Genomic DNA, 14199 nt, shown 5'->3' on the forward strand with positions numbered 1-14199 from the left:
AGAAGAAGAAGAAGAAGAAGAAGAAGAAGAAGAAGAAGAAGAAGAAGGAAGAAGACAGTAAGATGGTCCTGGTGGTGTCGCACTTGCCTGGTGTGTGTGAGGGTCAATGCTCAGCACCACAAAATAAAAAGAAGAGAAGAATAATTTGAATGATCCAGGCACACACCCAACACAGTGAGTCTGTTTGCATAGGACTATTCACTTCATGAAGATCTTAAAAAAATAATATTTTAATTAATCCTTTGTGAAGTTCAAGCAGTGTATTTGGTTCACATTCAACCCTGTTCTCCCTAACTCCTCCCTGGCCCTCCCTCCGTTTTCCTGTCTACCCACCTTGATGTGTTTGTTTGTTTTAAGTTCATCAAGTCAAATTTGTGTTGCTCAACTTCTCCTGGGTGTAAGGTCCACCCCTGGAGTGTCATCAGCCCACCAGAGGTCACCCCCTTAAATAGAACTCCGCCTCTTCCAACAGCCATCAGTAGCTGTTGGTCAGTAGCTCCTCGGCCAGGGGTGGGATTTAGCACTGCCCCTCCCATCTTCTGGCTGGGATCTGGCCTGGCTTGAGCTCGCACTCATCTTGGGCATGCCATCACAACCACTTCGAGTTCCTAAGTGCCCGGCTATGAACAGAAAACTACTGCCTTGCAGTCACCCACCCCGGCTGTCTCTGACCATCTCTTGTCCCCTCTTCTGCAATGATCTCGGAGACTTGGGGGTTGTGTGCGTGATACAGATGTTCCATCTGAAGCTGATGATTCTTTTATATATAATCTTCTTATTAAATCCTTGCGAATTTTCATATATGTATTGACACCCCCCCCCCCAGTTCACAAACAGCCCCTCCTGGATTTACTGACACTTCCTCACCCCCAACTTCATGCACCCCTTTTAAAATAACCCACCAAGTCCAATTTGTGCTACCCATATGCTGAGGGCCAGTCACCACAGAATGCTCAACTTAAACCTCCCCTTACAGGAAACTGGCTCTCCCTCCCTGAGAAGCCATTAACTGTCTACAGGTCAGTCAGGTGTAGGGCTCATGAGCTCACGGGGCCCTCCTCCATGCTGGAATGCCGAGGGGCTTGATCCTGCTCAGGTCTGCTGCAGGCAGCCCTGGCTGCTCTGAGTTCACGCAGTGGTCCTGCCATGTCAGAAGGCACCGTTTCATTTCGGTCCTCCCCAGCTTCTCCCCCTCCTCCACTTCAACCACGGTTCCTGAAACTTTGTGGGGTTGGGGTTCCGTCTGTGGCTGAGCGATCCCCAGATATTTAGTCTCTGCATTTTGACCAGTTGTGAGTTTCTGTGTTAAACACCAGCTACGGAATAAGAAAACTCCTATGAGGCATGACAGGTGCAGTGATGTATAGGTTCAGAGATATGAAGAATCCTAAAGACCAAAAAGATGTCATCCTCAGAGGGAGGGCTATCCTCTCTCACAAGTTGGTCTCCAGTGGTCTGTGTGTCTGATCCACGTGTGGAGTTAACAGGAGCCACAGGCTGTCTGTGGTACGTCACTGGTACCACCAAGCGAGTCACCTTGTGGGTCTCCTGTGTATGGAGCCTGTGGCACATCTTACCTAACCAGAGAAGGGAGTCAGATTTGCCACTTCTGACTTTTGATTTGTCCCTCCTTCTCTTTCTTTGTTTCACAAACCAAATGGCTTGATATTAAGCACTTAGTGATTTTTGTGTGTTTTCTGAAGGAACTCTCAAACAGAAAGTTACACTTGGTGTCTCTACTTCCCATTTGTGTCACTCCCCAATCTGACAGGCCTCTCAGTTGGAAAGTAACCGGCTTTGTGGTAGCTTTGCCTCTGCAGGGCCTGGAGCTCTCGCTGTGTCAGATGCCTCCTCTAAGGGGGCTTTGTGTGCTGGTGGAAAAACAAAACAAAACAAAACAAACAAAAAAACCCCAACAAAACAGCCCTGCAGAAAACCTCTGCCATGTATAATTCAGTATGAAGACCTGGGGCACAGGAGCCGAGTCACGTGACACTCCAGGTCCACACCTAACGGCATCATGTGACAGTCAAAGGAAAGGACAGACAGCATCAGCCCCCATGCTCCCTGAGTCAGTATCTCCCTGTCCTGGTCTCACTGCTCCAACTGAGAAGGCAAGGCAGAGACCAGAGACCTGTGGCTTTCCATTGCCTTACAGAGTAATGCCAGGGTTGTGCTTTCCTGAAGATCACACAGGAGGCAGAAGGAAAGAAACTGCTGTGCAGAGGTCTGCCTGGAATCAAGGGTGCTATTTAAAAGCAGTGGGAGTAAGTCTTTCACGGGCTTGATCAACAAGAAAAAGGGACACATGACTGGCTGGAAAAGCCTCTGGGGGCTCCTTGGCCTCCTTTAAGACCACGAGGAAGAGGGAAAAGGCAGTCCAAGGGAGCAGCAGGTCCTCCCAGGCTCCTGTTAGGCTCCTGAGACTTCTTCTCTGTATTTTGGCCTCAGAAGGGAGAAAGTCACTGCCCACAGTTTTACCACCTTGTCTGGCAATGCAGGGGATTTTGAAGACTATTTAACTGTATAAACAATGTTACAAACCAAAGGACATCAACCCTCCCACTAAAACACTTTGTGGGAGGTTTCAGGCAAAAAAAGACTTTTAAAATGACAGTAGTTGTCTTTTATCTTAGGCAGTAAAAAAAAAAAAAAAAAAAGCTACTGAAAACTTGTGTTTGAACTAAGCACATCCAAACTGAGTCCTTAAAATGCACCAGGCAACCTGTATATTGGTTTACGCATTTAATTTTATTTGTTCCCCTGTTTAATCTTCAGAAGCCCTCAGGGTAGGTGTTTACTGATATTTTTATTTCATGGGTAGAAGATGGTGACCCAGAAAAGCTGAACAATTTGCCTCACGTTGCAGAGTGGAGTTGGAACTGGGCACAAAGACCTCAAAGCTCATTTTCCTACCAAGGGACTGCACTGCCTCCCAGCGGAACCAGGGGGGGAAACCACCTGAAGCCCTTCCCTCCTGCTGTACTGCTCCTGTTACCACAGGTGACCGCACGCCTGTAAACAGCAGCCCGTCATTCATGTGTCAGGTGGAAAGGCACACTCACAGCACAGTGAGGATACAAAGTGGAAGACAAGGAGAAACGCCTTCCTTGTGGTAAATGACCATATCTATTTCCCCCTCTGTTTTCTAGAAAACGACCTGAAATGGATTTAAGCTGCAATACAGCCAGTTAGAAACAATTCCTCATAGACGACCCGTAGTAAAAACACCCTCAGCTAACATCATATTTAATGGTAAAAGAATGAAAGAAAGGAAAAAGCTGTCTGCTATCAGCACTCTTCTTTACATGGTATTGGAGGAACTAGCCAGGGCAATAAGGCAAGAAAAAGAAATGAAAAGGATAAGCAAAACCATATATATACATTTACATATGTAAATATATATAAATGGTTTCATGTATATATAAAATACATGGCTGTCTATAAAGATAATTGCCAAGGAATATAGAATAAAGATCCTAGACCTTTTAAGTAAAGTCACAAAGTATAAGATTAATATTTTAAAAGTCAATGCTGTGTTTATATTCGAGCAGTGAACAATCAGAAATATGAAATAAAAATCCCACTATAGGGCTTGGACACTATAGGACAGTTCAGTGGTTAAGAGGACTTGCTGCCCTTCCAGGGGATCTGCATTAGGATCTCAGTACCCATAAAGGGAAGCTCACAACGGCATGTGACTCCAGCTCTGGGAGATCCAACACCCTCTTCTGGACTCCCCAGGAAGTGTTTAAATGTGGCATATGCTTATACAGACATGCACACACACATATTTTAGAAAAATATTATGGTAATATTTTTATTACCAGAAACGTAAAGTACTTATAAAATATGTGTAAAATCTATACATAAAACCCAAGAAACATTGCATAGAGAAATTTACAAAGGCTAAGGGAGATGCTATATTGCTGTAATGTCACTTCTCATTCTGATCTGTAGAGTCAACACATGCCTGTCCAAACTCCAGCAGACCTTCAGCTTTGCTAGAAACCCCTGAGATGGCTACAAAAACTATAAGGACAACAGAAGACCTAGAATAGCCAAAGACAATTTTGAGAAAGAAGAAAATGGGCTGGAGAGATGGTTCAGTCATTAAAGGTTAGGCTCACAACCAAAAATACAAGGGAAAGAAAAGCCTTGGAAGAGTCACATGATCTAATTTAAAGACTCTGATAAAGCTACAGTTAACACAGCAACATGTAATTGGGATAAGGACAGAAATACAGAGGAATGGAACAAGGCAGAGAGTCCAGAAATACAGCCACTTGTGGACTGTCATCTAGGTAACGGAAGACGAGAAAGTAACATTCTGAACAAACATCACCAGGATGAATGCACACCCACAAGCAAACCCAAACAAAGCTCTGCCCTTAATTCACATTCTGTGCAAAAGGAATTTGCCCGCCTGTTATAGCTACGCTCATAAGAATTTAGAAACCATAGGAGGAGAGTCTTAGCCATGTTGGGTTAGACAAAATGTTCATGAACTGTGCTATGAAAAGCTTTAACAATTTTCTCTTGCAGCACATTGCTATAAAAGGTCAGGTAATGGATTAGTGGAAATGTTTGCAAACCATATATATGATGGACTTTTAACAAAGCTACCACAAGCATAGTGACATATATATATGCAGCAATACAGATGCGTGGAAAAGGAATAACATACATAAAAACACACCACAGAAAGGGAAATCCCACTTGAGCACATGGGCAAAAACTTCTGAGCAGACAACTTACTTCACCCATCTGCATCTGAAATGGAAAATAAACACACAAAAGAAGGTTTGAGAAATGCAAATCAAAAGACCACAGTGGGATGCCATTTCACACCCACTGTGGCAACGATGAGTAAGACTGGCAATCTGAGTGTGAGCTCCGGTGTGCAGCAGCCCGAGATCATTGCTGGGGAGGACACAAGATGCTGTGGCCACGTTGGAAACAATCTGGTAGTTCCTTTAAAAACTTCAGCATGTGGCCACTGGAGATGCTAGTCTTTCCATTCTGAGGCATTTGGGCAGATGAATTAAAACAAGTTGTCTATGTAAAGAGTTGTAAGAAAATGTTTATTATGGTGATTATTCATAGTCACCAAACAGGTATTAATCCATATGTCCAGCAATCAGTTACTGGGCAAACAGACTGTAGAGACCCTGCCTGTAAAGACATACTACTCTGTAGTGAAAAAGGAAACAGCACACACGCAGCCACAGCTGCATGATTTCAGAAGCACTTCTGTAAAGTGAGAGGAGCCAGAAACAAAGGGCTTACTATTCAGTTTGTAACAAATTATGCAAAAGGAAGATGCAAGAAATGGCTTCATGAATCTATGCCAAAGAAAAGATCAGGGCTATTCGGGAACTGTGTCTGGAAAAGGAGATTGACAGATGACAAAATGGCTTTAAGGAACCTTCTGGGGTGATGGGTGTCACCCACAGCTATACTTGGTGACAGCTATTGGACCACACGCGTTTGTTCAAACTCAGTGATCACATACACGATTAGTGAAATTTAAAACATACAACATATAAACTTCATGTGTGTATATGTGTATGCACACTCGTATAAAGAAGATGATTCTCTACAAAGTTCTTCTGTCGCTAGGGCTGGCCATGCAGCCTCCAAGGCCAGTGAGAGAAGACGGAAGGGTGCTGGGTACTTCTGTGGAAGCCACCACTTTTCTGAAAAGACCCCACCCAGGCTGGCTCATGCTTTCTTCTCTGTCTTTTCTGCACCTACAAGCCAGTCACCTCACAGCTGTGAGAATGGTGGAAAGCCTGAAGCCTCAGGAGATGAAGATACCTTGGCAGTTTCATGTCAAGGCACACTGCTCTGCTAACTTGCTCTTTCTTCCCCCCTTGTGCACACCCCTGCCTGTCGCTGGCTCTGCGCTGGCATCCTCCCTCTCTCAGAAGGTGGTAGGTAGCCTTACCTGGGGTGGGGGCACCCTGAGGTACAGAGCTGGAATTCACAAAACACAGAGTAGATGTCACAACAGCAGGAATGGCCTGGCACCTCGAACACACTGAGCACACTGGATGTGCCACGCACAGGGATAACATGCTTACTGAGTGTACAAAAATATTCTGATTTTACAGAGGAGGGTTAGGGGAATCCAGAAACGGTCCCTGAGTCACGTCCTGGGACACAGGAGTATCTGGTTCCCAGGAGTATGGCTGCCTTTTCCTCGGTCCATCAGAGATGTGGCTTACACACATCATCATGCACACAGAAGTCTTTAGCATTGCCCACAGCAGCAAAGGCACCATCTCTCCAACAGTGCCTGACAGAATGTGGACTCAACTCTGGGTCTCATGCCTATAATCACAGAAGCAGCAGCAGGAAGAAAGGTTGCTACAGGTCAAGGACACCCTTGGCCACACGATGAGTTCCGGGCCAGCCTGACTACAGAGTGAAACAGTGACAAAAGAGGTCAACTTAGATGCGCACAGGCGCATGCACACCTGTGTCCATGCACATGGCTCTCCTCTCCTCAGATCTGCATCCGGTTCTACGGCACACACTTCCTTCTCTTCCTCAGACAGGGTCTCGTGTATGCAAGGTCAACCTCAAACTTGCTATGTAACGCAAGATGGCCTTGATCCCTCCCGCACTTTCTGAGTGCTGGGATGACGAGCATGGGCCTCCATGCTCGGTTTGGGCAGTGCTGGGAAATGGCTCAGCACCTTGTAAACGCTACGTAAACGCTACATAACCGCTATGGAAAGCACGTCGCGAGCCCAGCCCGTTCCAGACGTATCCGCATGCAACGCTTTCCACCACAACGTCTTCTTCCTCTGCTCCCTCCACCTGGCTTCAAGAGTTCCACCTCCTCCCATGATCTTCTCTCCTAACACGGGCTGTTCTCAGTGTTTTCAGTGGCCCCCTCTACCCTTCCACCCAGCTGGAACACCCAAACTGGAAATTCCTTGGTGCTGGAGTGTGAGTACTACTGTGGCTGGCTGTGTGACCCCGGCACCTAGCACAAGCCCGAGTGTCTGGCCGAAGCTAATGGCTGCATGAAAGAATTGGCCACTGTGGATGGGTGCCGAGGTTAGAGGAAGGCACACAGGCAGGAAGCAGAGAAACAGTCAGGGTGGGCTCGGCAGGGAGGGCCAACCTTTCCCATCACAGTAGTGATCATCATGCTAGGGCATTTGCAGCCCACGCTCTCCCACAAACAGAATGATAGGTCCCGAGGAGAAGACAGAACTCCAGTGGGGACACACCCCTTCCAGATGCCCCCAGACTCCGAGCAGGGGGAAGATCCACGCCTTAGGTATGAGCTGCCTCTAAAGTGTTTCCCCATGGAGCCTTCACCGAAGTTGTCAGAACGTGAAATCAATACGGTCTGGGCAAAGGGCCTCTACAGTTGAGTGTATTACTTCCTAACTTCCCCCTCTTATGAAAGAGCCCAGCAAAGAGTCTGCTCTTCATTACTGAACCATCAGGGGTAGAAAATGATCACGGGTGATGTGTTCTCTTTGGTCATTTGGAGCAGTTTTTTGAAAGCTCAGCTCCTGAAACAGACTTCGATAATCTCCAGCAACAGATTTGTAAACAAATGTTTGCTGCCTGGTCCCTTTCCTAACAGCACCCTGGTTTTCAAAGATCCCCCTTGGCTGCTCTAGTAGAGAGAGAGGTGGAAGGACACAGCCACTGGGTTTTAAACACACTGTGCTGCGCACCAGTCCGAGCATCCGGAGTCAGCTCGGCTAGATGTGTTTCAGCAGCCTGCACGTCCCATCCCACTGAAGACTGTGCCGTCCGACCCGATTGCCTCCAGTGACTGCTTCATGCCCACAGAAGACAGAAAAATGTACCTTTAATGTGGGAAAGGGACTGTGCCCTGAGCTCTCTGTTTCCTGAACCTGCAGCAGCTTGCTGGTACAGTACCTGGGGTCAGCTGGAGGCAAGGAATACGAGGCGGGGACTGTGTACAGAAATCTGGGGGAGGGGCTTCAGGGTGAGAAGAGGCATCTAGATTGGAACCGCTAACCCTGCTGTAATTTGGAACTTCTTAGGGGTCTTTCTTCTGTGGGGATGCCATCCTGTGTTTCCAGGAGGCAAGCTGGTGCTCCCGTGTACCTTCGCTCTCTGTCGAAGGACCCAGAGCTCCATCAACCAGCACCCTCATCTCTCCGTCACCATCTCAGCTGAGGCTCCCTCCTCTAGGCTGTTAGTGGCTGTGGCTGTCACCCAGGTCACCCCTGCAGCCCTGGTAGGTGGAGGCTCTTCACAGGACACCTGTGCGACCATGTCACAGTCATCTCCCAAAGGGTATGTGGAAGGTCCTCAGCGCCTCAGCAGGATGCATAAGGCCACCAGCCAGCACTGTCAGCCTCCCTCACTGGTCTCTCTAGTGTGTGGCATGGAAATCCATCTGGTGCAGTTCCCCGACCTCCTCAAGCCTTGCCCGAAAGGTCCAGCCTCACTTTGCATGTGGGGCTACAAGGAAAGCACATGTGTGCCCTTTCATCATCCAAGAGTCACCTCCATTCTCACTGCCATCCCCATCTGTCCAGAACTCAGACACAGTGGCTTCTCTCTGCTTCATGGGGCATATCACACCCTCCCTCTCAGAGGACAGGGACTATGCCCCAAACCCTCTCAGTGCCTAGCATATGTGAGTCCCTGTAAATAATACTTTCCAAGCAAGAACATAGTTAAAATAAAAAAATAAAACTCCCTTAGGTCTTTCTTGCCCATCCTTCCTTACTTAAATATACATCCTAAATTTCAGCTAAGCATTTATGAACATGTCAATGAACTAAGGACCTTACTTCTTTTCTTTTCATGTTGCCCAGGTTAGCCTCAAACTATGATAAATGTCGAAGATGATTTACTGCCTCTACCTCTCAAGTGCTGGGATTACAAAGATGCACTGCGACAGTGGTCTCATGTGGTGCTGGGGAGCCAACACACACACACACACACACATACACACGGGCAGCAGGAATCTGAGCAGGTCCACAAGAGCTACCCTGAAGGATTCTAAGTGAGCAGAGGGCTTCTCAGCCCCCTTGTCAGCCTCCGGAAGGGAGGAGGAAGTCTGGAGTCAGCGCTGTCTTCCGAGTGGGCGGGCCAGATGCGTGCCCTTGGATGGACACAGTCTGACTCTGTTCTCTGAACTTCAGCTGTGAGCCGGTGCCACGTGGCATCCCTGTGCTTGGTCTTAAGTTCCCCTGCCTGCCTGTGGTCTAACTGACATCGCTGCAGGCAGGAGGGTTGTTGGCCAGGCTCGAAGCGGCAGGAGCTTTCCCAAGGACCGTGACCACAGCTCACCACAAGGATCTGCCTACTCCCTTTGCTGAGGGTGACAGTAAAGTGGAGCGACAGGTGCATTCTCTCATGAGCCAGTTTACCTGTCCCTGTGCCAACCCTGGTCAGAGAGATCTCCCAGGAACTCTCGATCTCTCAGTGGCTTCATCCTCAGCCTATCACAAAAGCCCTGTTTTCTGAGGTCTGGCTTCAAATCAAGGGCCCAGTAGAATGTCCAGACTCGGGTTTCCCTATCTGCTGTCTGGGCTGGCCCTCGGCAGCTTCCCTCTTACAGTCTGACCTGCCACCATGCTGCTTGGGTGGTCTGGGGACCCACTACTATGGTTCTGTGTGACACTGAAAAGGGTTTAACACTGAGCCCAGAACAGAATAGACTCTAGTGAATCCTCATTGATGCCACTAGTCATTGATTCTTTTTCTCACTTCGTCTATCAGGGACATCTGGTAAGGTCACATGTTGGATCTCCATGTTGCCAACTTATACAGGAAAATGGAGTGCCTTTCACCTATACATCCTAACTGCTGAGGAGCCCTCTTTGAATTGACCTTTAAATCCTGTCATTGGGATAGGCCACGTGCACAGCTAGACTTATCAACCTGAAGTTTGCAGCTCGATGATTTTTATGTTTTTGGAGGAGGTGCAGACGTGTGTGTTCATGTGAATGTACGTGGGGGCAGAGGTCAACGTCAGTATCTTCCTTAATCAGTCCACTTCCTTTTTAGAAACAGACTCCCTGGCTGAACCCAGAGCTTCCCAATTTGGAAAGACTAGCTGGCCAGAAAGCCCTAAAGATCCTCATTTCTGCCTTCGTAGCATTATGACTACGGGCGTGTAATATGGTAGGTGCTGGGAATTGAACCCGGGTCCTCATGCTTGCACAGCAAGCATCTTAATGACTGAGTCATTTCTCAAAAAAACAAAAATCACCCATCAGTGATTTGTTTTTCTGTGTGCATACCCCTGTAACCATGCCAATCAAGGGACAGCATTTCCCAGATCATCGCAGCTTCCTCCATGTGGCACCATATCTCTCTCTCGCTTTCTCTCTCTGACTATGACAACGGTACTCTATCACCCTCAGCTAGTTTTGTTCCTCTTTGACTGTCACATAAATGAGACCATCTAGTCTAAACTCTTCCATATCACTAAGCACGTCTGTGATATTCACATGTGCTGTTTCACATGATTTGCTTCTGTGAAATCAACTATAATTTACTTGCCTAGTTTCAGATCTATAAACATTTAGTTTCCAGTTTCCAACTTGGGGTTATTAATAAAGCCGTGTGGAACACTCCTGTGGAAGGCTTTTATGAACCACACAGCTTCATTTCTTGGCCATATCTCTTGGGACAGAATTTCTGGGTCATAGGATAAGTGTATAATCAACATTATAAGAGTCTCCCAAACTATTTGACTATGTGTGTGTGTGTGTGTGTGTGTGTGTGTGTGTAATTGAACCTGGAGCCTTGTGCAGGATGGGTGAATGAATGCTGTGCCACCAAGCAGAGCCACATAGCCAGCTCCTGCCTTTCCATCTCTGACAGTCTTAGTTAGATGACACACGGATGCCCTGCACCTCGGCTGGGGCTGAACGCCACCAAGCGCTTCAGTTGAAACAAGTCAGTGGGTGGGTCTCGGTTCTCCGTTGTGGTTTTGATTTCTAGCTCTCTGTGACTAATAAGATTAGGCAAAGTTTCACGTGCTCATTAGCTCTTCTTTTATCTCCTTTTATGAGGTCTCTTTTCAAGTCTTTTGTGCAAGTTTTTCTTAGATAGTATGATTTCATTGTTGCTTCGTGAGAGTTCTTCACACACTCTGGATAAAAGCTTTCACCAGACACAGCCACTGCAGGTAATTTCTCCAGGGTTTAGTGTTTACCTTCGTCTTGATTGGCCTCTTTCAGACAGTAACAACTTATTAATAGCTAACGCAGCTGATCGGTGCTTTTTCTGTTTTCCTAAGGAAATCTCTGTTTACTCTGGCTTCCAGGATATACTGGGGACACTTAACTGTTTTCTTCGGAAGTTTTATAGTTTCTCTGTTTATATTCAAGTCTCTGACGGGTCTCTCATGAGCATTTGTGTACTGAGTAGGAAACAGAGCACTATTCCTTTCTTTTCCATTCAGAATCCGCTTTGCCTTGTTATTAAAAATCCTCTCTTTATTACTGGACTCATTCCATGTTTGCCAGAAATCGAGTGAACAAGTATGTGTGGCTAAGTGGACCTGGCAGTGTGATGGTGGCCTGTCTAACTCGTGCCAACGTTCCTGTGCCTGGACTAGGACAATCTCAGCACATGCTTTGAAACCAGTTGGCACCAGCCCTCCAGTGACTTCCACTTTTTTCTTCTCTTTTTTAATTTTTTCTTCACAATTTATTCATTATGTATCCTGATTGAAGCCCCCTCCTTCAACTCCTTGCAGTCACACCCTCCCTCTCTCTTCCCTCTATCCCCTTCCCCTAGTCCACTGAAAGAAGTTCTTCACTATTGCCATCTGCCCAAAGCTTGTTAAGTCTCATCAGGACTGCCTGGATCCTCTTCCTCCATGGCCTGGCAAGACCGCTTCATCAGGAAGGAGTGATCAGAGAGCAGTCAACTGAGTTTATGACAGAGGCATCCCCTGCTCCCCTGACTTCCACTTTTTTCAAAGCTCAGTTGGGTGTTTTACATCATTCGCATTTCCATATAAGCTTGTACATTTACAAACATTCTTTCCAAGATTTTTCCAAGTGGAGCTGAGTTTGTGGGAGGAGTTTGGACATCCCATGGCAATGTGAAGTCTCACATGCCTTTCCCATTATTTAGAAGATTTTTTTTAAAAAGTTACTCTGGGTATATTTTGTAGTGTTCTGTGCACAGGTCCTTCATGCTTTGGAATTTTTACTGTCAGATATACGTATAAGACACTCATGTGTGTTAGTGCACTATAGGCTGGCTTTTATTTGCCAGTTGCTTATTGAGAGATGTGAAAACAAGCTTTGTTTTGAATAATTGAATTTTACATCTCACAGTCATACACTGCTCTTCCGATTCTGTAGAGTTCTGTTTGGTAAGCTCTTTTAGGTCTTTTCATTTTTCTTCGTTTGCTTATTATTGTGTTGTGTGTGTGTGTGTGTGCGTGTGTGTGTGTGTGTGTGTACACGCACACCTGATGGAGGGATGTGCCGAGGCTTGCATGTACTGAGCCAAGAACAGCTTTGTGAAATTGGTTCCCCCATCTACCGTTACAGAGTTCTGGGGTTTGAACTCAGTTCTCCAGGTTTGTGTGGCAAGCTTATTCACCCACTGAGCCATGTTGCTGCTCCCCCCTTTAAATCTTCTACCAAAACCAAAAACCCCAAAACAAAACAAAACAGTTTTATTTCACCTGACAGTTAAGGCAGTTTTTTTTTTCTGTTACCTTTACATCCCTCCATTCTCTCTCCCTTTTCTCTCCTCTTCCCCCTGCCTTTATCTCCTTCTCTCCTCCTTTCTCTCTGTCCTTGGCATGCCCCCTCCCCCGTCTCTCCTTCCAGTTATATTGGCAAGGTTCTGAAGTACAAAGTTCTGAAGGTGGTAAAACTAGAAAGCTTGCCTTGGCTTTCCCCTCTAAGAGAAGGTATGTAATTCTCCACCACAGACATGATGTTAGCTTGGCATTTTTTGCAGATACACCCTTCGCAAACTGAGGAAAGTCCCTTTCTATTCCTACTAAGATCTTTTTATTTTTATTTTTTCAAATCAGGAATTTTGAAAAAATGTTTTCCAGGCTGGGAGTGGTGGTACTTGCCTTTAATGCCAGTACTCAGGAAGCTGAGTTCTGGGGATCTCTGTGAGTTCTAGGCCATCCTGGTCTACAAAGAGAGCTTCTGGTCTCAAAAACAAAATAAAAAAAAAATGTTTTTATAATATATTATCATACACATCTTCTCCTTTGGTTTTTGTTTGTTTTTGTTTTTGTAATATAGTTTACATTGACTGATGTTTATATCATTGGCTAATGTTTAACATTAAACCTATCTTACAGTCCTGGAATAAACACCTCTCTGTTATGACGTAATTTGTTTTAAAACTACATTGCTGGTGCCAGTCATTATGTTGCTGATACACATCTTCACCTTTATTCATGAAGAACACTTGCTAGACATGTTTTCTTTGTTCTACACGTACTGATCAGCCTTGCACTATTTTTACAAACAGTTGGTATTGTCATTGGATTGGGAACAGTTTCCCATGGGCTCTGTTGAAGGTATTATCCTGAGCTTGGGGTACAGTTTTTGGGAGGTGTTAACTTTTAGAGTTGGGACCTTTGAAACAAGCAGGTCACTGGAGTGTACCTGAGTGGTGTGTTGTCTGTGGCCTTGTCTTTCTTTTTCTTCTGCTTCCTGGCTGCTAAGAGTGAGTACCACACCCTTTACCACAGTGCACTGACTCACCACAGGCTCGGGAGAAAATGCTGGTCAGCATGGTCTGAGGCCTTGGAAACTGTGGGTCAAGATCAACCTTTTTTCTTGTCACATTATGTGTGTTTGTGTCATGGTGTCACAGCACTGGCCAGCAGAAGTAGCATTGTTTTGTTTAAAATTGACAGGATTCAACAATAAATGACACAAACCTGCAGCTTTCCTTTTATAGGATTAATTTCTTTAAAAAGCAAATTAATTCAATGAACACTTTTAGGTCTTTTATTTTATATTAGCATTTTTTGTTTGTTAATTTTAAGAGGATCTTACCATGTAGTCATGGCTGCCCTGGAACTGCTCCGTAGACTAGGCTGGGCTTGAATTCAGACCTGCCTTTGCCTCCCGAGTGCTGAGATGAAAGACCTACAACACCACTCCTGGATCTCTTGGTTCAATCCTCAGCACAATACACACACACACACACACACACACACACACACACACACACACACAC

The 14199-nt window shown here is 46.0% G+C and overlaps 1 protein-coding gene across 1 annotated transcript in view; it reads right to left on the minus strand.

The window, feature by feature from the left end:
• Nucleotides 1–14199, minus strand: part of Acoxl (acyl-CoA oxidase like) — a 187415-nt gene that overhangs the window by 52822 nt on the left and 120394 nt on the right. The window lies entirely within an intron of this gene.

The sequence above is a fragment of the Psammomys obesus genome, unplaced genomic scaffold (genome assembly GCF_907164565.1).
Source record: "Psammomys obesus unplaced genomic scaffold, mPsaObe1.curated_primary_1811, whole genome shotgun sequence".
Lineage (NCBI taxonomy): Eukaryota > Metazoa > Chordata > Mammalia > Rodentia > Muridae > Psammomys > Psammomys obesus.